This window comes from Eschrichtius robustus, chromosome 3, assembly GCF_028021215.1.
Source record: "Eschrichtius robustus isolate mEscRob2 chromosome 3, mEscRob2.pri, whole genome shotgun sequence".
In the NCBI taxonomy this organism is placed as follows: domain Eukaryota; kingdom Metazoa; phylum Chordata; class Mammalia; order Artiodactyla; family Eschrichtiidae; genus Eschrichtius; species Eschrichtius robustus.
Window position 1 is genome coordinate 120,977,666 of NC_090826.1, and position 26,939 is coordinate 121,004,604.

Here is a 26,939-nt window from a genome sequence, read left to right on the forward strand (position 1 = left end):
GGAGTGGCACTTTCAAGAGTATTGGGGTCCCAATGTCCCTTGCCCTAGCTCATATGGTCAAGGTTTCATTTTAGGAGAGAGAAACTGAGGTTAATGCCCTCTCTTCACCAAGTGTTCAAAGTAGCCACAGTAAATATGTTCAAAGAACTAAAGGAAATCATAATTTTAAAAATTAAAGTATGCTGACAAGGTCACATCAAATAAAGATGATTATCAATAAAGAGATAGAAATTATTTTAAAAAAACAACAACAACAAAGGAAATTCTGGAGTTGAAAAGTACAATAACTAAAATTGAATATTCACTAAAAGGGTTCAATAGTAGATTTGAACAGGCAAAAGAATTAGTGAACTGGATGATAGACTGATAAGAGATTATGCTCTCTGATGAGCAGAGAAAAAAGAATGAAGAAAAATGAACGGACACTCAGAGAAATGTGGGACACCATGAAGAACACCAATATATGCATAATAGTGTTACCAGAAGGAAAGGAAAGGAGCTGAAAAAATATTCAAAGAAATAATGGCTGAAATGTCCCCAAGTTTATGGAAAAACATTTAGTACAAAGGAGGTGTGTGGGAGAAAAACTGTACTGGACTAAGGAAATGACCCCAGATGGTAACTCAAATACACAGGAACAAATGAAGAGAACCAGAAATGATAATTAAGAAGGATAATTTAACAAAAGCATAAATGCATATTTACTTTTCTCTCTTCTCTCAATCTACTCTAATAGTCATAAAATTATATGAAATAATAATTACAAAAATGTATTATTGAGCCATAACACTTACAGATGTAAAATATCTAACAACACTACCGTGAAAACAAGGACTTTTTCTTAGATACACGCCGGTGACAAATTTAGCAATTGGGCTGCCATCTTGGCCTGGGACTATCCTTTTCCCACAGACTACTCAGGAAGGGGTCCTCCTTTCCAGTTGGACCTGTCCTAAACCCCATCTTACTGCTTGTTTTCTTGGAGCACTCTCAATCCTGTTTTCATCTGTTTGGGTCCTCTAAGAAGTAGATGCCAAAATGAAATGAAATGTATAATATATTTATTGGGGGAAATGCCTAGGAAGGGTAAAGGGGAAGAAAGCACACAGACATGGTGCAAGACTTATATCTGTGAAAAGGGAGAGAGAAGGAAAAACTGGGTAAGAAGAACTTCAGATGGCAGACAAGTTCTCAGAAAATCTTGGCCAGACCAGTGGGAGTTCCTGACCCAAACTGTCCGTTAGAGAAATCCTGTCTCAGGAAGGAATGGCCTGGTTCTAGTAACACCCTTCCTCAGTCATTGGCTGGGAAGAGCCTGTGAGAAATGTGACTCCAGAATGAATGCCACAGGGGGGTCAAAGGAGCAGCCGCTGGAAGAGGTCCATCAACTATGTTCCTGCCGCAGGTCCTTTTGAAGGAAGACCTGAGCAGGGCATTTCCAAAGCTCCACAAGACTATACTTTTCTTCTTTGTAAATCCACTGCAGCTCCCATTAAAATGCTCATAGAGGACTTCTCTGGTGGCGCAGTGGTTAAGAATCCGCCTGCCAATGGAGGGGACACGGGTTCGAGCCCTGGTCTGGGAAGATCCCACATGCCGCGGAGCAATTAAGCCCGTGCGCCACAACTACTGAGCTTGCGCTCTAGAGCCCGCGAGCCACAACTACTGAGCCCACGTGCCACAACTACTGAAGCCCGCACGCCTAGAGCCCGTGCTCCGCAACAAGAGAAGCCACTGCAATGAGAAGCCCGCAAACCGCAACGAAGAGTAGCCCCTACTCACGGCAACTAGAGAAAGCCCGTGCACAGCAACAAAGACCCAACATGCCAAAAATAAATAAATAAATAAATAAACTTAAAATGCTCATAGAACTGCTACCAATTGTTTCTACTTGAAAGATCACTTTATAAAACATTACACTATTGTCAGTTATATACTAAAATCATGCCTGCATGGCATTTGAAAAGTCAGTGCTGAATTTACATAAAAGAATAAAATGACAGAGTTCATCCAAGTGCCTCTGAGCATTTTGTCAAAGCTCTGGGCTGTTTAGCCAAGCTGGATGGAGCATGGTGCTGAGTCCAGCTGCCAGGATTACATAGACAGTGAGCACTGCATGATTCTCCAGACTGCTGTCTCACCAGTGCATCCCCTTGGTCACAAGGGGGAACTGGCAAGGGGTTATTTAACACACAAACTTATCGCTTTAATCCCAAAGCTTGTTAGTACCATACCAGGGGCAAAATTTGTGTCTACTAATGACTAACATCAGCAGTTTTCTTCTGCGTGGTTCTGCTTCTAAAATGTAAAAGCAGATGTAGCAGTCCCACACCCATGTCTTTTTCTCTCAGTAAAAGACTTCACTGGCTTCACTGAAAGAGACCAATAGGCAATCATACCAAGAAGGCTTATTTTTACATTTATCCTGCCTTGACTTAAAATTAATGTCGATTACCTCACTGTCCTACATCCCAAGTTCACAAGGTGTGGGCATGTGTGCAGCAGGTACTCCTATTCTCAAAGAAGAAGGAAAAATTATCCCTTATTCGGTGATGATATCAGGCAGCCCTGATATGTCACCATGTGTTAATGAGCTCATTAGATTAAAACCTGTTCCAGGAAGCCTAATTTAAAGTGGCTTGCGATTGTCTTCAAAGTCCTTATTATGAAAAACTCTTATGAATCAGCCAGAGTCAGTTTCCCTGAAGGAAGAGTGAGCACACAATGGCAACCCCCATTCTTGACAAATTCCTATGAGGCAACAGATACTGTAGAGATTCTATGTTTAAAATCAGTTATTAAAGTTAATATACTAGCATAGTCACACAATGGTTTGCGTTCCAAGTGACAGAAAACTTAACTTACTCAACTAAATTTTAACTAAAAAAGAGAAGCCCATGACCATAGCTGTCCTCAGGCATGGCTGAATTGTGGAACTTGGCACTGTCATTTTTCTCTCGCTCTCTCTCTCTCTCTTTCTCTTTTTCTTCTTCCTCTGAATGGGTTTGATTTTGATTTTGAGGTCCATTTTTTTCCACATGCTGGCAAAGAAGATTTGTATGGTACTTGGTGTTCATCATTCTTGATGCATCATACTTGGTGCAACACTAGTGCACACACAGAGAGCCTGCAATGATGGCTTATCTAGAGAAGAGTCTGACACTCCCATAGCTACATTCTAGATAAAGTAGATAAAAAGAGTTCCTTGCTTATAAAGCACAAGCTTTACACCAATGCCCATCACACTGACTCAAGTCATTGGACCAGGGAGGTAGGTGCCTGTTCCAGAGTCAGTCACTTATAAGCTGGTCAGTGTTTGTGAAGTGGCCTAGTATGGGAAATTTGCCAATAGTAGTACTTTATACTGTAACTGAATCAGTAAGATCTTCATCTCTCCTAAAGAATTTGCAAAAGAACATACAACTACACAGGGAGCAGGGGAATAGAAACAAACATAAGAGATCACAGACTGAAGTCATGGAGCCATGGAAGACATGAGAAAGCAAAAACCAAATGATTGACTGGAGAGGAGTGAGAGGGAAGAAACTAGTTCAAGGCAGAAGTAGAAATATAAGCAGAGACAGGCAGAAGCCAAGTCTCTGGAATAATAGTGTCAAGAGTCAGGAGCAGCAAAGACACAATTATGAGGGGACATTTTGAGTTACTCTTGGATCTTAGAGCTGCTAATTATTCTGTAATGGATGAGCCACGTTCAATTCCTTTGACAGTGGTACTCAGGAAAAGTTTTTCTGTGTTTATTTATTTATCTGCATACCCTCATAATAAGCTGCTGTCAACAGTGGTTATCTGAATATGTCTCTGTCTCTTGAAACCTGAAAAAGCACTACACATATCTTGATAATCTAAGAGAAAATTGCCTTTAAACAAATTTGTTCTAGGACATCTTGGGGATTTCTTCAGCTGGAGTAGTGTTAGTGGTGGTGGTGGTAGTGATGGTGGTGATGGAGATGGTGGTGGTGATGGTGGTGATGGTGGTAGTGATAGTGGCACTGATTTAGGTACCGGCTCCAGCTAATTGATGAAAGCTGAGACCCACGTGAGGAAAGGGCTTCCCCAATGCAACATTATGCAGAAGTATAAGGGAATCTTTCTCTCCAGTCTTGCTCTGTTCTCTGTGTCCATTCCTAACAAAAGAATCATGTGAAAGAAGGGAGGATCAATGCACCATAGGTGTCCAGTGAATCAATGTGCTACCTTGTGAAGAGTAAGGGAGAATAGAGGGAAGATATACCTCATTGCAGCACAGAAGGAAGAACATCCATGTCCTATAATAATATATTATGCTTATTATACTATTTCTAACTAACTTTGGAAAATGAAATTTCTAATGACCAAATGTAGCCATATCCTCATTATTAACAAGGCCATTTACTCTACTCCATGTACCCAGTGCCCAATATACTGATTTATAGGAAAAATATATTTCATCTTCATCCACAGTTCCTGACTCACAGCTCCCCAAACCCTTAAAATTCCCAAGCAATAAGAACAATGGAATAAGGGCTTCCCTGGTGGAGCAGTGGTTAAGAATCTGCCTGCCAATGCAGGGGACACGGGTTTGAGACCTTGTCTGGGAAGATCCCACATGCCGCGGAGCAACTAAGCCTGTGCGCCACAACTATTGAAGCCCGCATGCCTAGAGCCCGTGTTCCGCAACAAGAGAAGCCACTGCAGTGAGAAGCCCACGCACCGCAACGAAGAGTAGCCGCAACTAGAGAAAGCCTGCGTGCAGCAACAAAGACCCAACACAGCCAAAAATAAAATAAATAAATTTTTTAAAAAAGAACAATAGCATAATATTTTGTCTCTTGTCCTCAGTTTCTGAAAAAGTTTCAAGAAGGTGACTTTTGTTTCCCACCCAAGGGTAGGAACTGGTTGCCAGGAGAATCAACCGTTTGATTAGAGGGTTGGAATTTCTAATCCCACTCCCTGATTTCCTGGGAGGGGAGAGGAGCTGGAGGTTAAATCAGTTGCCATTGGCCAGTGATTTCGTCAGTCATGACCATGTAAAGAAGCTTCCATAAGAAACGGAAGGACAGCTTTTTGCTCCTTTTTTTCCCCAAGAGTTTCCATGTTGGGAAATCAGAATACTTCCGTGTGCCAGGCCCCAAACTCCACAAGGCCAGAGGTCCTTTGTTCAGGACCTCGCCCTATCTCTCTCTTCATCTGGCTGTCGATTTGTATCTTTTAATACATATCCTTTTATAATAAATTGGTAATCTAGTGAGGCAACAAGTTTTCCTGAGTTCTATGAGCCATGCTAGCAAATTAATTGAACCTGAGGAGGGGTCGTGGGACCTTCTCATTTATAGCTAGTGGGTCAGAAGCACAGGTAACAAACCGGGCTTGCATCTGGCATCTGAAATGGAGGGCAGTCTTGTGGGACTGATCCCTTTACTTGTGGAATCTGATTCTATCTGCAGGTAAATAGTGTCAGAATTGAGTTGAAAACTTGGACACTCTGCTGGTGTCTGAGAATTGCATACTGGAGTGGGGACTCCTCCACACACACACATTTTGGGATTGGGTTCAGCAACCCTTTGTGCCCAGGCATGCAAACATACATATGCAATCCACAATAAATCCGATATATCATACATACATTACTTTAGGATTTAACTAGTTATTTAGAGTTCCTGCAGACATATGGGGTTCACTGTATCCAGGGATCTTCCAGGGCTATTTGGAATCCAGGATTCCCCTTGTGTGGCAACTTTATCCTTGCCTCTTAGTCTTATCTGAATTGAGGTAAAACCAATTAAATTCCTTCCAAGAGCTGATTTCCAACAGATATTGGGACAGGTAAGACAACACTCTGCCTGGATTTGACACCAAAGGAATGTCATCCATGTGTCAGCTGCAACCTGGTGGCAGGGAAGATCATGGCCCCTAGCGTGGCATCAGCATTTCTCTTAATGACCTCACGTGTTCTGTGGAGAGAAGGATGACAGCCCAGAGCCCTGTGGAACTGAGGGCCTTAAGGGCAAAAGAGCCGTTACTCTTGTCAGGGAGGAATGACTTGAGCCATGTTAAGCCCGAGGCCATATCATTATCTGCCTTAGTTTGCTATATCTGGCTCACTTAACTGCCTCTGCAATGCACACTTTTATTCCATACACCCTTCGTGGAGAAATATAGATGGCTGCCATCCGTATAAACACCGGGAAACTTGTAATTGCCCTCTGTTCCTTAGCCAGCATGACTATGGGTAAAAGGAAAGAGAAGTTCAGGAAAACATTAATAAATTTACACTCACACCCCAAACCGACAGTTCTCAACCATCATGTCACAGCACTCTGGGAAATCATGATGGATTATGAAGTTTACTGAAAGTAGTCTGCTACTAAAAATAAAGCATGGGCATTTGCAAATTGTTTGCTTTAAAAAAAATGAAGTGGATGCAAACTTATCCCAATAAAAATATCACTCCCACCTACTTTCATTCTGATATGCAATCTTAAGATGGAGAGAAAAGAGCAGAGTTAAGGAGGGAATCTTGGGGTAAAATGCATATAACCTTGCCCTGTTCTTACCTGTGTAGCTGCCCTAGTAGGGTAAGCACTTGGGTATGCTTAGGTCATTATCAATGGTCACATTTCTCAGGGAAAAAAATGAGATCAGACACTCAGGTTTATTTAGACATGCAATCCTTAGTTTACACATGGATCATGTTCCAGAAGAATATCTGCAACTCAGGCATTTTCCATAGGCCATTGTTATTCTCGGTGGCTAATTTCTAACACCAGTTAAATATGTCCCAGGTTTTCAATTGATAAACAGTGGAAATTTACCCTCTTCTGGGGACCAAAATGAAGTACTGGGGGGAAGGGAGACGGAACCAAGAGAGAAAATGCTTCTGACTCCCATTCAAAAGTACAGATGGTTCTGATGTCAATCTCACCAAGCAGCTACCTGTCAAAGACATAATGAAGTGAAGAATTTTATCCTCTAGAAGTGTTCTGTGAGAATTCTTCACAAGAAAAGTACGATAACAGAAAATATGCATTTTTTTTTTTTTTTCAGACAAGAGAGGACCATAAAGCATGGCACTGACAAAGAATAGAGTGACCTGTCCAGAGCTGGAGCAGGAGTTGTTACAAGTCTGAGGAGCAACACAGCAGGTTAACAGGCGGAAGTAGGCAGGGGAAGCAGCCCAGCAAGAAAGAAGCTGGATTGATAAATGACAGCAGGAGGGATTTTCAGTGACTGTCCTGAGGATAGAACTTTGGGGGGAAAAAAATAACATCTAGAGAGGTTTTCTGGGAAGCTTTCAGTTTGGCACATTGGATAAAGTCTAAGGTTAACCCCTTTCAGGAAAATCTTCTGTGAAAATTGATGTCATTCTTCAAAGCTTCTTTAGTTGGTGTGGTGCCTCCACATTATATGTCACATGACTCTGTGCAGAGGCTGAACCACACTAATTCCTGTTCACAAAGAGGTCACATAAGGATTGATTCATGCCTTCAAATTCACAAGACATAGAATACCTTTCCCTTGAAACATTCTCCAAGAATACTCTGTTTCTGGATACTGACAATATTGCAAGTTCCATCTTATGAAACTTACCAAGGATCAGAGCTAACTACCAAGGAAAAGTGAATATAATTATTTTCAGGATCCCAATATACATGAAGTAGCATTGTAAGTTCCACTAGCTTGAAGATGCTGTAATAATACATTTTTTAATATTTGCATAGTACAATCAAGCTTATAATGAATTCCCCCCCACCCCAAGCCCCTAGGCCCTTACACACCCACACTGAATCCTTCCAGGCAGAGAAATGGCAATTAGCCCCTTCCAATGTAAAATGCATTTCTGGGGAAACCTTAACTTCGAATCTAATGAGAGTGATGGGACCTTGGAAAATGACTCCATCTTCACACCAACACAGGAACCTTCCTGAATGTGTAACACTATTGAATCAGCTCACCCCAACTCGTCCCTCAACCATTCACTGGACGCGCTATGCCCACACACCAACTATAAAGAACAGAAGAACAGGCTTAAAAGTGGAAATCCATGGGAGACCACAGACAACTCATAGGGCCGTAGAATTATAGGATTTTATGTTCTTTTATGTAACTGGATCTTTGGAATAAATTATCAGTGATGTGAATTAGAGCACTCTTCCTTAATGCCTCCCTGAAGTTTTCAACCCAGGGTTTGTATGGGGAAAATAAGATGGGCAAGAAACTGTAGTAGATACTGTGATCTGCCTCTCAGAACCTACTCAGAACTGAGGTACTGATTCCCCCAGGCTCAAGAAGAGGCGGCTACTTATGACTGACCGCTGAGCCCCTCTTTGGGAATTGTCTTTAGCCAAAGGGAATCACCTCGCCCAAAGTTATGTCCCTCCTTGGGACGAGCCTGGTATCTAATATCTGAGCGGAGTAGGGATACACGGGCCCAGCCTCCTTGCCTTGATTCAGGATTGCTCTGCAGGGCCATCCCAGTGCAGTTCCCTGTAAGGCTGAGGCTTCAGTTGCAAATTCTTGGTAGTTCAACTTCTCCATTTTCCCATTCTTTCCTCCCTCACTCCCTTACAGATGTTGAACTGGACAGCACTTCCTGATAAGTTTCCTGCGTGCAAATCTCCATCCCAGACTCTGCTTCCCAGGGAACCTGACCCAAGACAGAGACGGGGACTGTATCTCTCCCAGGCCTTATGTCTCTGTTGCAATTACTTAACTCTGCCAGTGTTAGGGCAAAAGCAGCCATCCGCACTACATAAACAAATGGCCAAGGCACTATTCCAATAAAACTGTATTTACCTAAAAATAGGTGATGGGCCAGATTTGGCCCTCAGGTTATAGTTTGCTAACCCCTCTTCTTCCATTTCCCAGAAATTAACGCTTATTAAATCTACATTGATAGATAATGATCAACTTAATCTTATGGTTTACTCTTCACCCACCTAAAAATTATTTGGTCTAGAATTTGTTTTCCAACTTATTAATGAGGAATCTGCAAAGGATGAGTTCAAAAGCTTTGCAAAAGTTAAGCTAGATTATATCTATTATGCCTACTTAATTGACCAGCCCTATAAATGTATTAAAAGAACACAAACCTCTGCAATCTAGATTTATATGCCATTGCTTCCCTATAGAAAGCTTGTGTTCCAGAAAGACTGGACACTTGACACGAATTCCACTTGGAACCCCTTTTTCAAAACTCAGGTCAAATGCTACTTGCAATACAAAACTTCCATAAGCTTCAGGAATGCTGAGGTGTTATTTTTTTTCATCTCTCTATCTCCCAATGCCTTGCACACTCTATGGTACTCATGAAATATTCAGTGAAAAGAAAAAAAAAAAAGTGAATGAATGTTGTTCCACAGAGAAAATGTCCACACAGGTTGTTACTCTTTACATTGTTCTGTTCCAAAGACTTTGTAAGTTCTTTTTCATTCATCAAGAATGTTCAGTGGTACTGAACCTTACCAAGAAAGTTCTATAATGTCCATAGACCTGTCAATGTTTCATTAAAACAGTAATCTTTTTTCCAGAGAATTCCATTAATGCACAATAAACACTGGCTGGAAACTTAGGAGATCTGAGTTCCAGTCTTGGCTAGGTTATTTGGCTAGATGACTTTGGATAAGCTTTTCCCTGCTCTGGGCCTCAGTTTCCTTACATGTAAAATAAATTAATTGGACTAAATGTTCCCTAGGGTACCTTCTATATGCTTAATAATGCTGCCTAAAAAGGCCAGGCATTCATCTCCAGTCCAGTGGTCTCTACTTGATCACTTGTCTTTGCCTGGAATCCTAGAAGAACATGAACACTGGGGGCTGTACTCTTCTGTCCTCCTCCAGAGTTCTAGAACCTCTTTCCATCTCAAAATTTTCACGTGGGTGGGAAATTCTTTCTGGCCATATCAATATAAACAGCACAAACAGAGGAGTCAGGGGCTCAGAATGCTTGTGGAAATTCTCTGTGATATTGGAGACTTGTTCTAGGAAGGAAGCATCTTCCAGACAAGAGTCTTGGGTAACAAAGTCTCCCTTAGTCTTTTTGGTGTCTCTCTCTGAGATAGATGCCACACCTGCAGGGACAGAGGTTAATTGCCTCAGCGTCAAAGTAAGAAACTTTGTCAATTCCTCGTGAGTCATAGGGACACCTGAGAAGAGAGTTGTGACAGATGAGCAGAGAAGCTAAAGAGAAAATACCAAAGGAAAAGAGAAACATAGGAAGTACTAACTGGAGAATGCAAAAGACTTAATGGAGCAATGATTTATACCCATGTGCCTTTTTTAGGAAGGCAGATTGAAATTCCACAGAGCTTCAATTTTCCTCTAAATGCTTGTGATTTCAGAGACTCCCCGGGGCCCATGCTCCCTCTGGAGAACTCTTAGCAGGATGGAAGTTCTGCCACACCTGCTGCGGAGTGAGATGATTTTTGCATGGGGACAGACTAGGACATCGCCACAACAATGGGAAGAAAAATGAAGCCACTCTTTTAAAAGAGGGGGCTTAGCCAGAGAACCATGAACAATCTCAATGAGAGGTTTCTAAGCTTTACATGTTCCAAAGGTTTCACCTTCCATGGCAGTTGTCAAGGCAACAGAGTAAAGTCACAACCAAAGGATAAATGACATCAGCCTCACTGAGTGTTGCCACCTTTACCTGCCAACCGCAGGTACAAATAGTGTCCTCTCTTGTCGGCCAACAGCATCCCAGATCTACTCCCAGATTCACAGACAACAGGATGCAGGGAGAGAGACACAGACATCCTATGGTTTTCCACATTTGCAGCTTCTTCATAAACTTATAAAGAATTTGCAACAGTCTAAGGGTCTCTCAAGTATAGCAACCTTTAAAAATATCTGTTATTTTTAACCATTCTGGCAATTTGCAGTTACACATCATGGGAAGGAAGTCTTCTGTTTTGAAAAATAATCAGCCACGGAACCTCAGAAAATAGAGCCAGTTTTTGTTTTGTTTTGCTTTGTTCTGTTTTTCTGAACAGACCTATGGTTCTCAATGCTTTCCTTATTCATAATTTCAGAGGACAAAGTGAACATTCTAATTAAAATGGGCCCAATAGCTCCAGGCCATAAAGAAAACAGACGGCCTCAAGGACATTAGACGGTGCACAAAGAAGAAGTAAATATTCAAATTGTGGTGAGCCCCGATGCAGCTAACTCTCAAATGAAGAGACAGGCTCCCTCTCAGCTCCATCCCAGCCGTAAGATGCTATTTGTAAACTTTCTAAGTGGGAAATAGGCTAGGAAAAGTTTACAATGAATTATATGTTGAAAGCAACTGATTTGCTCTAAATTTACCTGTTTGCTCTAGAAACATAAACTGGAAATGCCATAACGATGTATAGTAATTATTTATCCTGGTTCCCATGATAAAGGCCACTTGGTAGCCTACCCAGATGTGCCAACAAACTGGCTTCCTCTGTCTGCTGACCCATTATCATTACACTGTGTGTGTCATTTTTTAAAAACACCAACTACACACTGTCCAGATTTGAGTTATTTTTTTACCTGTTTTGTTTCTTCATTAGATGGACTGTTGGCTCCTAAAGGACAGGAACAATGTCTAAATCATCTTTGTAGTCATTTATCACATGGTTTCTTGCATATGGTATTCATTTATTTATTCAACAAAGTTACTCAGTACATATTAGGCCGCGTGTTGTACCAAGTAGACAGACCACTTCAGACCTTCACCTCACCTCCTGCAGAGGCAAAGCTTATCCCAGGAATCCCACCCCATGATGAGAGAGCCAACCAGACTATACCCACTCAGGAAGGACTGAACAAAGCATGGCGAGTTCCTTCTTCCAAACTCCATTCAAAGTTTGGATGAGTCTGAGCAAACTGTTTTCTCTCTCCTACCTCAGTTTCTTTCTCTGTCAAAGAAAGGGTTGAATTTAGTGAGCTAGAAAGTTCCTCCTGGTTATGTAATAGCTAATGTTAAAACTGAGGGAAATCGTTTACTAGCAAAAAATAGAGCAGTCCATCAAATAGCCACTAGAGTATTTACTGAGTACTGATAGAGGGCAGAGTAAGAAGGCTCTGTAACCCTCTGGTTACTCTAGTGATATGGACACAGAGCTAGAGGTGTTTATAATAAGCTTTCCAGACTCTGTGGAATGAGAGGTTAAGAAAAGGATTTGGGAAAAAAAATAAGTTCCTTTGAAGCTGGACAATAACATTAATTATTGTGCATTAAGTTAAAAAAACATCAAAAAAAAGGAGAAGAAAGAAAAGGATTTATGTTCATTGCAGTGCTGTTTACAATAGTCAAGACATGGAAGCAACCCAAATGTCCACAGAGATGAATGGATAAAGATGTGGTACATATATACAATGGAATATTACTCAGCCATTAAAAAGATGAAATAATGCCATTTGCAGCAACATGGATGGACCTGGAGATTATCATACTAAGTGAAGTAAGTCAGACAGAGAAAGACAAATATCATATGATATCACTTATATGTAGAATCTTAAAAAAAGATACAAATGAACTTATTTACAAAACAGAAACAGACTCACAGACTTAGAGAACAAATTTATGGTTACTAGGGGGAGAGTGTGGGGGGAGGGATAGAGTGGGAGTATAAAATTGACATGTACACACTACTATATTTAAAATAGGGCTTCGCTGGTGGCACAGTGGTTGAGAATCCGCCTGCCAATGCAGGGGACACGGGTTTGAGCCCTGGTCCAGGAAGATCCCACATGCTGTGGAGCAACTAAGCCTGTGCACCACAACTACTGAGCCTGTGCTCTAGAGCCCGTGAGTCACAACTACTGAGCCCACGTGCCACAACTACTGAAGCCCATGAGCCTAGAGCCTGTGCTCTGCAACAAGAGAAGCCACTGCAATGAGAAGCCCGTGCACTGCAACGAAGAGTAGCCCCCACTCATCGCAACTAGAGAAAGCCCACGCACAGCAACGAAGACCCAACACAGCCAAAAATAAATACAATAAATACATTTATTGAAAAATAAAATAAAATAGATAACTAACACGGACCTACTGTATAGCTCAGGGAACTCTGCTCAGTACTCTGTAATAACCTAAGTGGGAATAGAATTTGAAAAAGAATAGATACATATATATGTATAACTGAATCACTTTGCTGTACACCTGAAACTAACACAACATTGTTAATCAAATGCAATCCAATATAAAATTAAAATTAAAAATAAATACATAAATAAATAAAGATTTAAAAAAAAAACAGAAACAAAAGAAAAGGATTTGAACTGCAGTGGGCAACAGGGCCAGGTCATGCATGCACCCTAAAAAGAAAAGTCCCAGGCCAGAACACAGCTCATTAGAACAAATCAGAGAGAAAGGTATGCTGAAATCTCTTTGATTTATGACCTACTATAGGATATGAAAACATTATTTATGATCGATATGTGTGCCCGCTGGCATCTCACTGGAGCCACTGGTTGGTCAGCCCAATCCAACAGACATACTCTCTCTACGTCCTACTGGTACAGGCAATGAATCTAGATGTAGCACTACCCCCCTGAAAAAGGACCTGGTTACTCAACACTTGGGGGCCTGAGCCAGGGAGAGGAAATTGCAGGGAGGAGGCAAGTTGGTAGGAAGAAGATGAACTATAACAAGCTTCCCTCGTAATTCTCATTTGCAGTTTCTTACAGCAGCATCCATCCATAATTCACCTTCCTTAAAGAATCATACAGAATATCTTCGGGTCATTTGGACACTCACGATGAAACTTCCTCAACATATTTCTCCTAATGCTGATACAAATGGAATGCGAATAAAGATAAAAACTAATCTAGATTGTCACATAATCGATCAATATTATATACCTCATATTATGCTAAATGATATGGGAAATATAAATTAGGAAATATTAAATATTTTGTGTAAATAAAGTATAAAATTTTTATGTGAATAAAATACAAAATAGGAGTTCTCTTGTATCAAGGGGCTCCCTCTTGCTGGGGGCAGGGGAAAGAAATTGACAAATCAGTCATATGTCTCTTCTTCCATTCAGTCCATTGAATATGCCATGTACCCTCTCAGCCCCATTATTCTGAACTTGCCTCCCAATGCCTACATCACTATCACTACATATACATTCCCCTCCCCTCAAAAAAAAAAAATCACTCATACCAGGCAGCCCTTGACCTTACTAAGCCCTACCTTTCTTGTAAATCTCAGCTTAATCGTTAGTTTTTCCAGGAGACTTTTCCCAAGACCCTAGACTAGATGAGATTCCCCTAAAATGTGTTATCATAGCACCCTGTACCTCCTGCAGGATCATACTCCTCACACTTGACTAGAATTACTTGTTTTATAGTCTATTGTGTCAGCTAGACTGTAAGTCCTATAAGAAAGGGGACCATGTCTGTCTTGGTCATACCAATCCAATAGACTTGCCATCTGAGTCCTCTGGCACAGCTTATAAATCCAGACATAGCCATAGCCATTTATCTGCCTGAAAACATTCCTGGTTATCCTGCTCTTAGAGGGCTGACCCAGAGTTCTGATTCTGTGGGGGAGAAGGCAGGTTGCTAGGAAGAGGATTTTGTGCATTACCAGTGACCAGCAGAGTCCTAAGCAAGTAGAAGGTGTTCAGTACAGGTTTACCACAGACAGAATAAATATAATGAAGAATAAACCAAAGAACGAAATGATTACAGAGTGATCAGTGCCCATCAGAGAAGTGACTATAAATGCAATAACACTCAGCAAATGAAAAGTGACAATCCAGCATGATGCCATTCTTGATTTAGCTTAGTTCCGTGTTTGGAAACAGAGGAGTTGACCACTTTTTGTGCCTTGAATATCCTTCCCTCAGAAAACATCCACCCATTTTTTTTAACTCCTCCTGTTGCTCATAATGGAGACTAATCCATCTCTGAATCTACATCACCTCAACCTCTCCACTGTCTCTCTCTGGAATGTGTAATGCAAGGCAGAAGGTAAAAATCAATTTAATGGTGTATCTGCGTGTGATTAACAGCCCAGGCCCCATAGGTGTCTCTCTAAGGAACAGGCTAAAATGAAAAGAGCGAGTAAAATACAAAGCCTGATCACAACTCTAAATTAGGAGAAGTCAGATGCTTTTTGGTTGGAAGTCTTGTGGTTGCGGTTATGAGGAGGAGACAGTGATCATTGACCAGGGCATCCAAGCTCTTGTGCAGCTGCTGATTAAATGCTTTTTTCTGTGGTGCTGGAGCCTCCATTCCAGCTTCTCACCCTGCTGGTCTGGATTGGCCCTGACCACTGATGTGATAACTTCTGGTTGGTTCTCAGAGCTCCCACTTTCAACACACTATTCATTCCACAAATATATGTTGAGTTTCTATTATGTGCTAGATACTAGGGGTTCCATGGTAAACAGAATAAACCATAGCTGTTGTCTTTATGAAATTTACAATCTAGTGAATGGCACAGATCAGATCGTAAAATAATATTGTGGATCATAAACGCAGAATTACAGATTGTGAAGCATGCCAGGAAGAAAAGGTATAATGTGTTATGGGAGATTGTAATGACAAAATGTTTTAAATCAAGGGATGATAGAAAGCTTCTCTAAGGAACCAGGAGCCTAGGGAATGGATGGATTTAGCCAGTAAAAGACAAGGGACATTCGCTTGGAAGCTAAGGGAAAAGCTTGTGGGAAAGCCCTGAAGTAGGAGAGAGCTTAGCATATTTGAAGACATGGGCAGAAAACCAGTGTAGACAGAACGTCTGGGGAGAAGGTACAAAAAAAGTCTGAGAGGTAAGCAGAGGCCTGATCTCATAAGGCTTTGTAGGTAATGTTAAAGATGTGGGTTTTCTCCATTAAAATATTTTGGCAGTGGACTGAGGTGGTCTTAACACCACTCCAGCTGCTGGAGGAGAACAGATTGGAGAAAGGGTGGGAAAGGATGCAAAGAACTCAGTCTGGTCCCTGTTGCTGTAGATCAGGGGAGACACCTGTCAGTGACTGAGCCTAGGGTGATGGCCACAAAGGCAGAAAGAGTGGATAAACTGAAGGTATATTTGGAGATCGAAATGTCAGGACCTCTTTCTCCATTGAACTCCCACAGGTTGCTATAAGAAAGGGGACCATGTCTGTCCCCTCAATGAGAATCAGCTGGGAAGACTGTCGACTAAGCAGCCCAACTCTGCCTCTGCCGCAGTCTGGTTACTTTGGTCACACAGACGTGGCCTTAATAAAGTCTCATCCTATCTAGAGACTCAGTGTCAAATCTGGTTTACGATGGGCTGGATTTTTTCATCTTACTCAGTTCTGTGGGAGAACTTTCTCTCCCCAGGAGCAACATAGAGAGAGAACCTGGCCATAGAGTTATAAAATTGGGGGTGGACGGACATGATATAAGACAGCAGGAGTTTTTAGAACAAGAATTTTATGGTTCGGATTCTAATTAGTTTGTGGATCTCTCTTCCCCAACAGAGGGAGTTGGCTGAGATGCTGAAGTTAGCAAATTGCCTGCTTCATGCAAGCACCATGTCCATTTCAGAATGTTTTCTATGGATTTTTCCCACGTCATCTATCAATTACCTAATTACATTGTCTAATTATGGGATTCTTCATGTATTTACACTGATTACGTAATTGGGTGCAATTACACTAATTAGGTTAATGATACAGGATAACAGACTACAAATTGCTTTAAAGGGACACTGGAAAGGCTGGTAGGCCAGAAACCCTTTGGAGGTAGGTCAGGATCTGTCTTCTAGGCTCAGAGCTCCCCTGGCCCTCGTCCTCATCCTGACCTTCAGATCCATTCTAGAGAACAATTTGGGGAACTAGCAAAATTGTTCCCCAAGACCAGGAGACCTAGGACAAAGCTATGAAGCAGGCATAGTTTGCAGGTCACCCACAGACCCACCTTTGTGGTAGACAGAATAATATGCCTCCTCACAAAGATGTCTCTCCCCTAGTACTCAGAACTTGTGAATATATTACCTTACATGGAGAAAGGAACATTGCAGACATGATTAAGGGTAATGACCTTGAGATGGGAAAAGTATCCTGAATTATCCAGGTGGGCCCAATCTAATCATATGCATCCTTAAAAATGGAGGGAACTTTCTCAGCTGGATCAGAGAGATGCAACAATGGAATGCAGAAAAGTCAGTTGGAAGATGGCAACATGAGAAGGATTCAACACCCCGTTTCTGGTTTTGAGAAGTTGAGAAGTTTTGGTCCATGTACAAGGACCAGAGAGAGGCCTTTAGGAGCTAAAGGCAGCCTCAGATGACAGCTACCAAGGAAACAGGAACCTCAGTCCTACAACCCCAAGGACTGAATTCTGCCACCTGAATGAGCATGGAGATGGATTCTACCCTAGAGCCGATAGAAAGAAATGCAGCCCTGCTGAACCTTGATTCTAGCCTGGTGACATCTGTGTTGACTTTCTGACCTATAGAATTATGAGATAATAAATTTGTGTTGTTTAAGTCACTAAATTTATAATAATTTGTTACAGGAGCAATGGAAAACTAACATACCTCATACTCGTCTCCTTCCCTCCCCCCACTTCCTTTATGGTACTTAATGTCAAGCATATTCTCTCATCTGTGTTATCTCTCTTATCAAAGCCTGTTTTCAAGGAAAGATCTGATAGCAATTTTGTCCCCTAATACAAATACACATCAGTGTTACCTCTCCCAATGACGTTTGCATTTTCACTTTTAGCTCTAATTGTGTAATAATAGATTTTGTCCATAAAAGTAGAGTGAAAGTCTCAGACTTGGAGTCAGATCAATGGTGTTTCAAATCCCAGCTCAGCTACTTACTTGCTCTTTGTCCATGGTGAGTGGGGATGTTGCATAACCCAAGTTTTCAATTTCCTTATGGTAAAGCAGGAGTGATAGTATCTACCTCATAGGGCTGTTACAAATGTATAATGGGATTATGCATGCTAAGTGCCTAGAACAATGTTTCACTCAGACAACGTTCATTGGATTTCCTTCCTTTCTCTGAAAAGAAACTGAGCCATCAGTGACCAACTTGGGGAAGTAGTAAGAGAACAGGAGAACTTCCCTATACCTAAGAAGTCGTGAGATTCTATAAGACAAAATGAAATGCTAGTTGATTTATTTCGTATCACCTTGGAACCACCAGCAGGTCTAAAAGATATAGGATAGTCACCCAAAGGAAGCCAGGCAGTGGAAGCCACTCAGAAGTATTTGCTAACCCAGCCTGCCTCTGACTGTGCAAGGAAAGGTCATGAGTGGAGACAACTAGGTGGAGGAGCCTCCTCCCGTTTCAGCCCATTGCTGGCTGGCCTTAGAGACACAAAAGGGAAAGACAGCATAGCATCTGCATTTATATCTATGACTCCTGGCCATTTTTAAAATGTATGACCCTAAGCAGTCCCTGAGAATATTTGTGCTAGATGCTGGCAGAGAGAAGGGTGAACATTGTGCAGAAAGATAATATTAATAGCTAACCTTATATAACATCTATTCTGATGAGAATAAAGTGCTGATCTAGGCATTTTATGTATATTAAAAGTTATTTAATCCTCCCAGTAACCCTCTGTGGAATGTGAGTATACTGTTCTCATCTGCATTTACAGTTGAGGGAAGTGGAGTACAAGGAAATAAAGTAATTCTCTCAAGGTTATCAGCTGTTAGGTGGCAGAGCTGGGATCTGCACTTGGGTTGGCTGCCTCTACAGGCAATGCTATTCGCAGTATGCCATATCCTGATACTAGAGATTGGGGTCCAGCATCGCCCAGAGGAGCTAGCTTCTCTTGGTGACTTTTGGCTGAGCTTCTCCAGTTCACATCAGAGCCATTAGAGCCTTCTTCATAATAAGGTAGTCAGAGTCCCAGCGCAATCTAGACCCTAGAGTTGATCTTATCAGCTTTCTTTAAATTTGATCCAAATTAGGATGAGAGCAGCATCCTTGGAATCAGACTGATCTTATTCAGAATCCCATATCAGTTACATCCTAGCTGTATGGTCTTGGAGAGGTTGCTTAACCTGAGTCCTTACTGATGAATAATGATATCTTAAAGGCAAAGAGGAATTCTGATTCTCATGTACCCTTGTAAAAATTTTATTTAAGCCATTAAGTGTTGTTCATGGCCACTGGGCTTTGTGGTATAATTTGAGGGAGGCCAAGCAATCTTCTGTCTCCCACAAAATATTATCTTGTGTTTGATGTCTTATCTGAAGTTCAGGTCTGGGTCAGGATGTTAACCCATGTTAAAATGCATAGACTTCCAGAGTAGCTGTACCCCATACACTTGGTAGTTATTGACACCATAATGTGAATTAGCTGATAAACATCATTTTTGATGTAGTAGTACTTCAAATCAGAAAATGAGGATGATAAAAATACTAAGGTCTCTCTATCTCGAAAGGTTATTAATTAAGTGCTATCTAATTTCGATTCCAACAGCTTTATGTGGCACATCCTGAATGTCAAGGACATGGAAACAATTGTTACTGAGCCAGATAGGTACTCTTTTAGGTCTTCTTTTAGGGAATTCATCTAAGAAAAATGGAGATTAAAATCTTAAAATACAGCATGAGCAATAACCCACGTACATATCTCCGTCATTGGATATGCTCCAATGTTTTAAAATTATCAAGTTCAACTTCATTTCCATCTGACCCACTGAGCTATCTGCTTCTTGAGGGCAAGGCCTATGTCCTGTTTATCTTCCCAGTATATAACGAATTGCTTGGCACACAATAGGTGCTCGATAACTAGTCACTAGTAAATGAAAGAGTCAATGATTGAACAAAAGGTCAATTAGAATTTCTCACTAGAAATTTAACTGTAATCTTTATGCTCTTCCCAGTTCCCAGACCCCAGGACTACGTGTAACTCTACCCTAGGCTCTCTGATGCTCTCCTCATATCCAGGGTGGCTGTGCAACCCTCCCCCACACCTGGCTTTATAACTGCATCTGTCTCAGCCAGAAGACGCCCTCGTTTCTCCTCTTTGGAAAAGTGGCCCTCTGGGCAGCATTCCTGTGCTTTTTCCTGGCGTCAGAGCTCAGACACTGGTGAAACCACTTACCCACTGCTTCATTAGCTACGGCTGCTACCTGGGGTGCTGCACGTAGCATCGCCCCACAGTTATTGATCTCCCGTTTCAGGACCAAGCAGAACGATTTCACTTTCAACTGACTAATTGTGTAGGGAAAGGGCTTTAAAACAAGAAAGGAAAAATCCATTAAGTTATCTAAGACAAAACCGAGGTCACCCTGCTAAGTACTACACCCATACAGATGTGCTATTAAAACAGATGTTCATGCAGACAAGCCTAAACTGTTAACAAGATTTCCATCTCCCTGAGGATGTCTTGTTTTGCAAATGACTTCCTAGGTTTTTTGGGGGGTGGGCAGGGTGAGGGGAGGGAATCCTGTATCCATATGAGGCAAACAATTCCATTAATTTCCTCCATTCCCGTGGCTGTTGTCACATAGCCGGTGTCCTAAACAGGGAGATTTAAAGACCATCCTGTTACACTCTATGGGACTCATACAACTTTAAGGGTAAAAAGATTATCTAGGGCACAACTTTTCAGACTATATTCCTTGGAGTCTTAGAGTTCTGAGGAGCTGCTTTAAGGGATTTGGGGGCGGGAGGAGGTGGAAGGGATCAGGGGGCAGCAGAGCTGATGGGCTCTTGGTATTCTATCCATCTTTCACCCACCCCTTCCACTATGATTTATCTGTTATATATGAATCATAAGACTGCATAGGAAAAAAAAAAAAGAATTTCCCTGCTTAAAAATATTTTAAGCTATGGATGTATGCAGTACACATTCACATTATGGTGTCAATAACTAACAAGTGTATGGGGTACACCTACTTTTTCTCTCCCCTATCTCATCATTTTTTCTTTAACTGAATTATCTCATCAACATGTAAACATCTTTTTTAAAAAAGAAACAAAAAGAAATTATCTTTGGGGACTTCCCTGGTGGTCGAGTGGTTAAGACTTTGCGCTCCCAATGCAGGGGGCCTGGTTTCCATCCCTGGTCAGGGAACTGGATCCCTTATGCATGCCGCGACTAGGACCCGGCACAGCCAAATAAACAAATTAAAAAAAAAAAAAAAAATTATCTTTTGATCACCTACCTACCTCCTGCTACTATCTCTCCTCTCCTCCCCTTTAGAACAAAACTCTTCACAAGAATTGTCATCTTACTCTTTCCACTTCCTTCCTTATGCCCCATGATCTCTTGAACCTACTCTGCAAAAAAACTGCTCTTGCCAAAGTCACTGACCTTATGCTTCAAATTTATTGGCCAATTCCCAGTCTACTTTGTTTTACCTATTAGTAGCAACTGACACAGTTCAGCATACGGTGTTTTACAAAAAATTTTAACCACTTGATTTCCACCACACCACATTTCCCTCTTCACTTCTTACCACACAGACTGTTCTTCTCAGTCTCCTTCACTATCTCCCCTTCCTCTTCCTGAGTTCTAATATTTGCAGTGTTCCAAGCCTCACTCCTCAGGCATCTTTTTCTTTTCTAGCTACAACTACACAAAAGTAATCTCACCCAGTGCTATAGATGTAAATTATCTCTATACTAATACCTCCCTAACTTATATCTCTAGCTTCCAAATTCTCCTCTAATCAATAGACTTATATATCTACTCACCCACTTGATATGCTTACTTGAATATGTAAATCTGTAACTTTATATGTCCAGAACTGAGCTCTTCATTGCCTCCTTCCTCCAAATGCGCTCCTTCCAAAGTTTTCCCCATCACTAGATGGCATCAAGTGGCTCAGGCAAAAAACCCTGAGTCATTCTTGATTTTCTGTTCTCTCTCTCTCTCTCTGTCTCTCATGCCCACATTTAATCCAGTAGTAAATCTCATCGGCTTGACCTTCAAAATATATCCTGGAACTAACTACTTCTCACTGTCTCCATTGCTACCCTTTGGTCCAAACTGCTATGTCTTATTATTGCAATAGCTTCCAGACAGATCTCTTTTCCAACTTTGATCCTTCTGTCTCACATCACTCACTTGATCAGAGCCATCCAATGGGCTCCATATCACAGAAAGAACAAGATACAAAGTCTTTATTGTGACCTACACAGTCCTCCCTGGCTGGAGCTCCAAGTTCATCTCCTCCTAACCCTCTGCAACCCTCAGTGAGGCCCCAGCAAACACGCTCTGCTGCCTTGCAGCCCATTAGCTCACCTCCAAAGAAGGCTGACCCTCACTTAGAGGAGGGAAACTCATCATCACGATGAGCCAAACAAAAGAATAAATATGCCCCCTCTGGGCCCTGACAGAATGGGGCAGCTTAATCCTCAGCTTGGTAAATGCCACAGCTACAACTGTGACCAGCTCAATCTTGAAGGCAGATCAGGGATGGTTCTGTGCAACCCCCAGCTGGAGGGCCAAGAGGTTTCCTGAAAGAGTGACTTTTCTGGGGAGTTCCCTAGCAGTCCAGCGGTTAGGACTCTGTGCTTCCACTGCAGGGGGGCACGGGTTCTGGGAACTAAGATTCCACAAGCCGCGCGGCGTGGCCAAAAAAATAAAAAATAAAAAATTTTTAATTAAAATAAAAAAGAAAGAGTGACTTCTCTGGAGAGTAATTGTCAAGATTCTCTTCCTCTTCATCCCATTATCTTGCCTACTCCTCATAGCGACTCTGTGCATTTGACGCCTTCTCTATAGCTGAGGCTTGGGGAGAGAAAGTCTCATGGTTAGAAAAGGTGATCACTAAAGTGTCTTAGGTTTTCTGGCCTTCAGAAGTTACCATCTTGTCTTCCAGGGCACAGTTTGTCTCTTCCCATCTCATCTGGGTCTTTGTGACCTTAAGATAACCAACTTAAGGGGCAGTGGGGGAGGGATGGATTGGGAGTTTGGGATTAGCAGATGCAAACTGTTATATAGAGAATGGATAAACAACAAGGTCCTACTGTGTAGCACAGGGAACTATACTCAATATCTTGTGATAAACTATAACGGAAAAGAATATGAAAAAGAATGTATGTATATATATTACAACTGAATCAATTTGTTACACAGTAGAAATTGACACAATATTGTAAGTCAACTATACTTCAATAAAATAAATTTTAAAAAATAAAATTTTTTGAAAAGATACCTGACTTGGAGCTAAACCTAAGACCCTTCCCTCTGGACTTACTCCTATAAGCCACCTAGGGTTGCACTGGAGTCCTCAGCCTTGCCCCACCAAGGTCCAGCCCCAGTGGTGTTGGAGGTCAGCCATTTATCATACCTAATAACTTTTAAAAATATAAACTGATTATTTTGAAATCATGAAGATATGGACAACTTTTGTGATGTTATCTGTCGATTGGATGATATATACATCTATGTATTTTCTTGCCAGTTCAGAGCACATGGGTGAGGTTAAGATGTCTGGGGCTAAGAGATAGTCTTTGACCATTAGAACAAATCAAGTTAACTAACTACACTAATGGAAACGGAATTCTCTTAGTGCTTTATAACAAGTACTGGAACTAGGAGGCCAAATTCAAGCTCAGACCCAAATTCAGTTCCCTTGAAAAATCTAACTCAAATGGGCTCATCCAACTTTGGGGCATATATGAATTTTTATCTCCACATTGCCACTGAAAATCTTTCAGGGAAGAATGCAAGTTTGGCCAATCAGTTCAAGTTAATGACTTTGATATTGAAAGTCAGGAATCTAGTTAGCAGTCATTAAATTAGAAAACAGTAACCAAGAAATACGGCAAGTATCTGGAGGAACTTGTAACTATTGCAATATAAATTAAAAGAAATCTTCACTTCCACCAATCTCAAATTGGCATTTTGAGGATGAAATAATTGAATTTCACAAGCCTAACCTTGACTTGAACATGAATCATCCACCACACTTCTAAGCAGCTGTTAGTTACTATTATTTCTACCACAAAGTGAAAGATATTGAGGTATCTTACGGAGGTAAGGTATCTAACTCACAGCCACATGGTAAATGGGGTAAACTTAGAATCAGCATCCCAGCCAACTAATCTGTGGTTATGGAATCAATCTGCCAAATGATGCAAGACATAATTGAATAAACGCCTAGGCAGGTGGCACTGTGCATATAGTAGGTGCTCAATAAATTTTATGAAATGAGTGAAAACAAAACACAGAAAAAATACAAGTTCTACTATGACTCCCAATCAAATGTGCCATACTCTGGCTCTAGAGAAAGAGGGTTTAGAACTGGCACACACAAGAAAAACCTAGAGGGACATGATCTCTATCTAATGTCAGCTCTGTTTCCTTTCCTGAGGACAGGATCACATTGCCCATCAATGCACAGAGATTCCCCTTCTGCCCAGTTGTTGAGTGACACCCAAGGATACTTACATGAGCTTTCTTCATGGCATGCTAATGATTGGCTACTTCTGTCTCCCGAACTACAGGGAAGTAGGAGAAAGTTCACAGATCAACAGGGAAGGCACTTTTTTTAAACTTAGGTACTATAAACATTCTGTGTCTTTCTTTATAATGATCAGTTTGGTGTTTTGCTACCTTTTAATAGGCGCCTTAAACTATATGGTTTTTAGTATCAGTTATGCAAAGAAGAGGAAGAGGAAGAGGAGGAAGAAGAAGATGAAGAAGAAGAAGAAGGGGAAGAAGAAGAAGAAGGAGGAGGAGGAAGGAGAGGGAGGAGGAGGAGGAGGAGGAGAAGGAGAAGAAAGAAGAAGGAAGAAGAAGAAGAAAAAGAATAAGAAGAAGAAGAAAAAGTTGTTCCTTGAGGGACAGACAAAAAATAATACATCCTATGTGAATTTCTCCTGAGGGTCTTTGGTGCCAGCACATGCCAGATGTTTGGTCACACCATTGAATTTTGACCACCCAGTGACATTACTTAAGCAAGTGTTTTGGATATTGCCTTTTGGACATTTATCTGGTAGTATATGGGAGACCTATATTTTTGTCCTCTTTTCACATAAAGAGCGGTCCCTTGCAACTTCCACACCTAATGGGAGACCATGGTAATTTCTTCAAACAGGCTTGGAGTGGTTAATCAAAAATAATCTTTCTTGAAGAGCAAATTACCTTACATTGTGATAGGGTGATCATCATAAGTTAAAATAAAAGAAGGTATAGCACTCTGGAAAACTAAAGAAAGGTCAATAAAACCATGGGGAGAAAGGCATTCTGCTTGTTCTTCCCTGACCAGAAACTTTTGAGTCTACCTGCTAATCACCTGTGTCCTGGTGAACATTTTATAATGAAAATTTCTCACTAGCCTAACTTGGGAGCCACGTGATAACAGACAAACAAAAAACCCAACTGAATTTAGTGATTAGCCAGAAGACTTTGTTGTGCTGGGTGCTTTACTGGAGATTTATAAGGGACTTCTATATCTGTTTTCATAGTTTCATAATCAAACTAATTGCTGTTGACCATTTCGGAGGTATGGGGGGTGAGCATGAGGTAAGCATCAGGAAGAAGTAAATGCAGTGTAGGCAGTCTGAGAATGTGAGTGAAGCAGGGAGACTTTTGGCAAAATAAATGGCATTTTCAATGGTTATTCAGCATTGCGTGCTTTCTCAAATGTAGTTTAGTGAAGATTCATTTAGTGGAGATTTACCGGCTCTTCAAGGAAAGCCGTAATAATTTTAGAAATGTGCTGCCTTCCAGGACTCTCCCTGCTGAGTTAGTGCTCCAAGCCTGTTCTTCAGGAGAATGGGCAGCAGAGTAAGGGTTTAGGATCCCTGCTGAAGGACAAAGTGAACCCAGGCACAGATGGCTGAAGTCCACATAGCGAGCCAGCCTATTTTTAATCGGCCAGCTAGGATTTGAGGAGTCTATGACTCTGCTTCTATTTGTGGAAACGCACAGCATCAGAAAAAGGGTGTATGAGACTTTGCTGCCCTGCTCTTGTTACACCCTGACACTAAAGGGGCTGTCTGTGTGTTTGGTCCCCAGCTCCATAATTCTCTATTCTGTGATTGCCTTCCCTAACCCTGAGACTTGCTCTCCCCAAGCCTCAGCGATAGAGAAGGGCTCAAATGCACAGAGTCACTGTGAGGAGTGGGCAGGATAATGTGTATAGCAATGCTTTGAAAAACCGCAGAGTAGAAGAAAATGTAAGGGATGATGAAGAGGAAGAGCATCTTGATAATCACTCTCCAGAAGTCACTCTTTCAGGCTACCTCTTGGCCCTCCAGCTGGGGGTTGCACAGAACAATCCCTGAAACTCATTCAATCTGCCTTCAAGATTGAGCTGGTCATGGTTGTAGCTGTGGCATTTACCAAGCTGAGGATTAAGCTACCCCATTCTGTCAGGGCCCAAAGGGGACATATTTATTTCTTTATTTGGCTCATTGTGATGATGAGTTTCCCTCCTCTGAGTGAGGGTCAACCTTCTTTGGAGGTGAGTTAATGGGCTGCAAGGCAGCAGAGCGTGTTTGCTGGGGCCTCACCGAGGTGCTGTAGAATCCAAGCCATGTCCAATCCCAGGAGGAGAAATGGTTGAGACCCTGACCTACTAGGAAAGCTTCCAGCAAAGCTAACGGCATCGGATCCCTGTGCTTCCCCTGCTGTTGCAATTGCAGTTGCCGTCTCTTGGCAGTTCCAACAACCCCGCCTTGTGAACAGCAGCTACAGAGTCCCACTCACGAGGGAGACTCTATTACTCAGAACTACCATGTCAGGCTGCAGGGAAAGTACCTAAGAAAACATTTTTAGCTCCGTGTTATCCAAGCACATGCATGTAGACACAGTATTCACACGTGCCGGTGAACAAGCTCCAGGTCCTTGTTCTCTATGTGTAAATTAAGAAAACTGCCTCTAACATCCTTGAGGAAAGGCCTGATGTAAACACAGAGCATTTTTATTATTGCATCACTGCAAAGTGTTATCACTTTCTTCTCTTCAATACGTATAACCGCACACACAGAATAAGGATATTTGCTAGATTGGATGCCAGTGTTGGTGACAGGCTAGGGAAAGAAGTGGGGTTGGATGC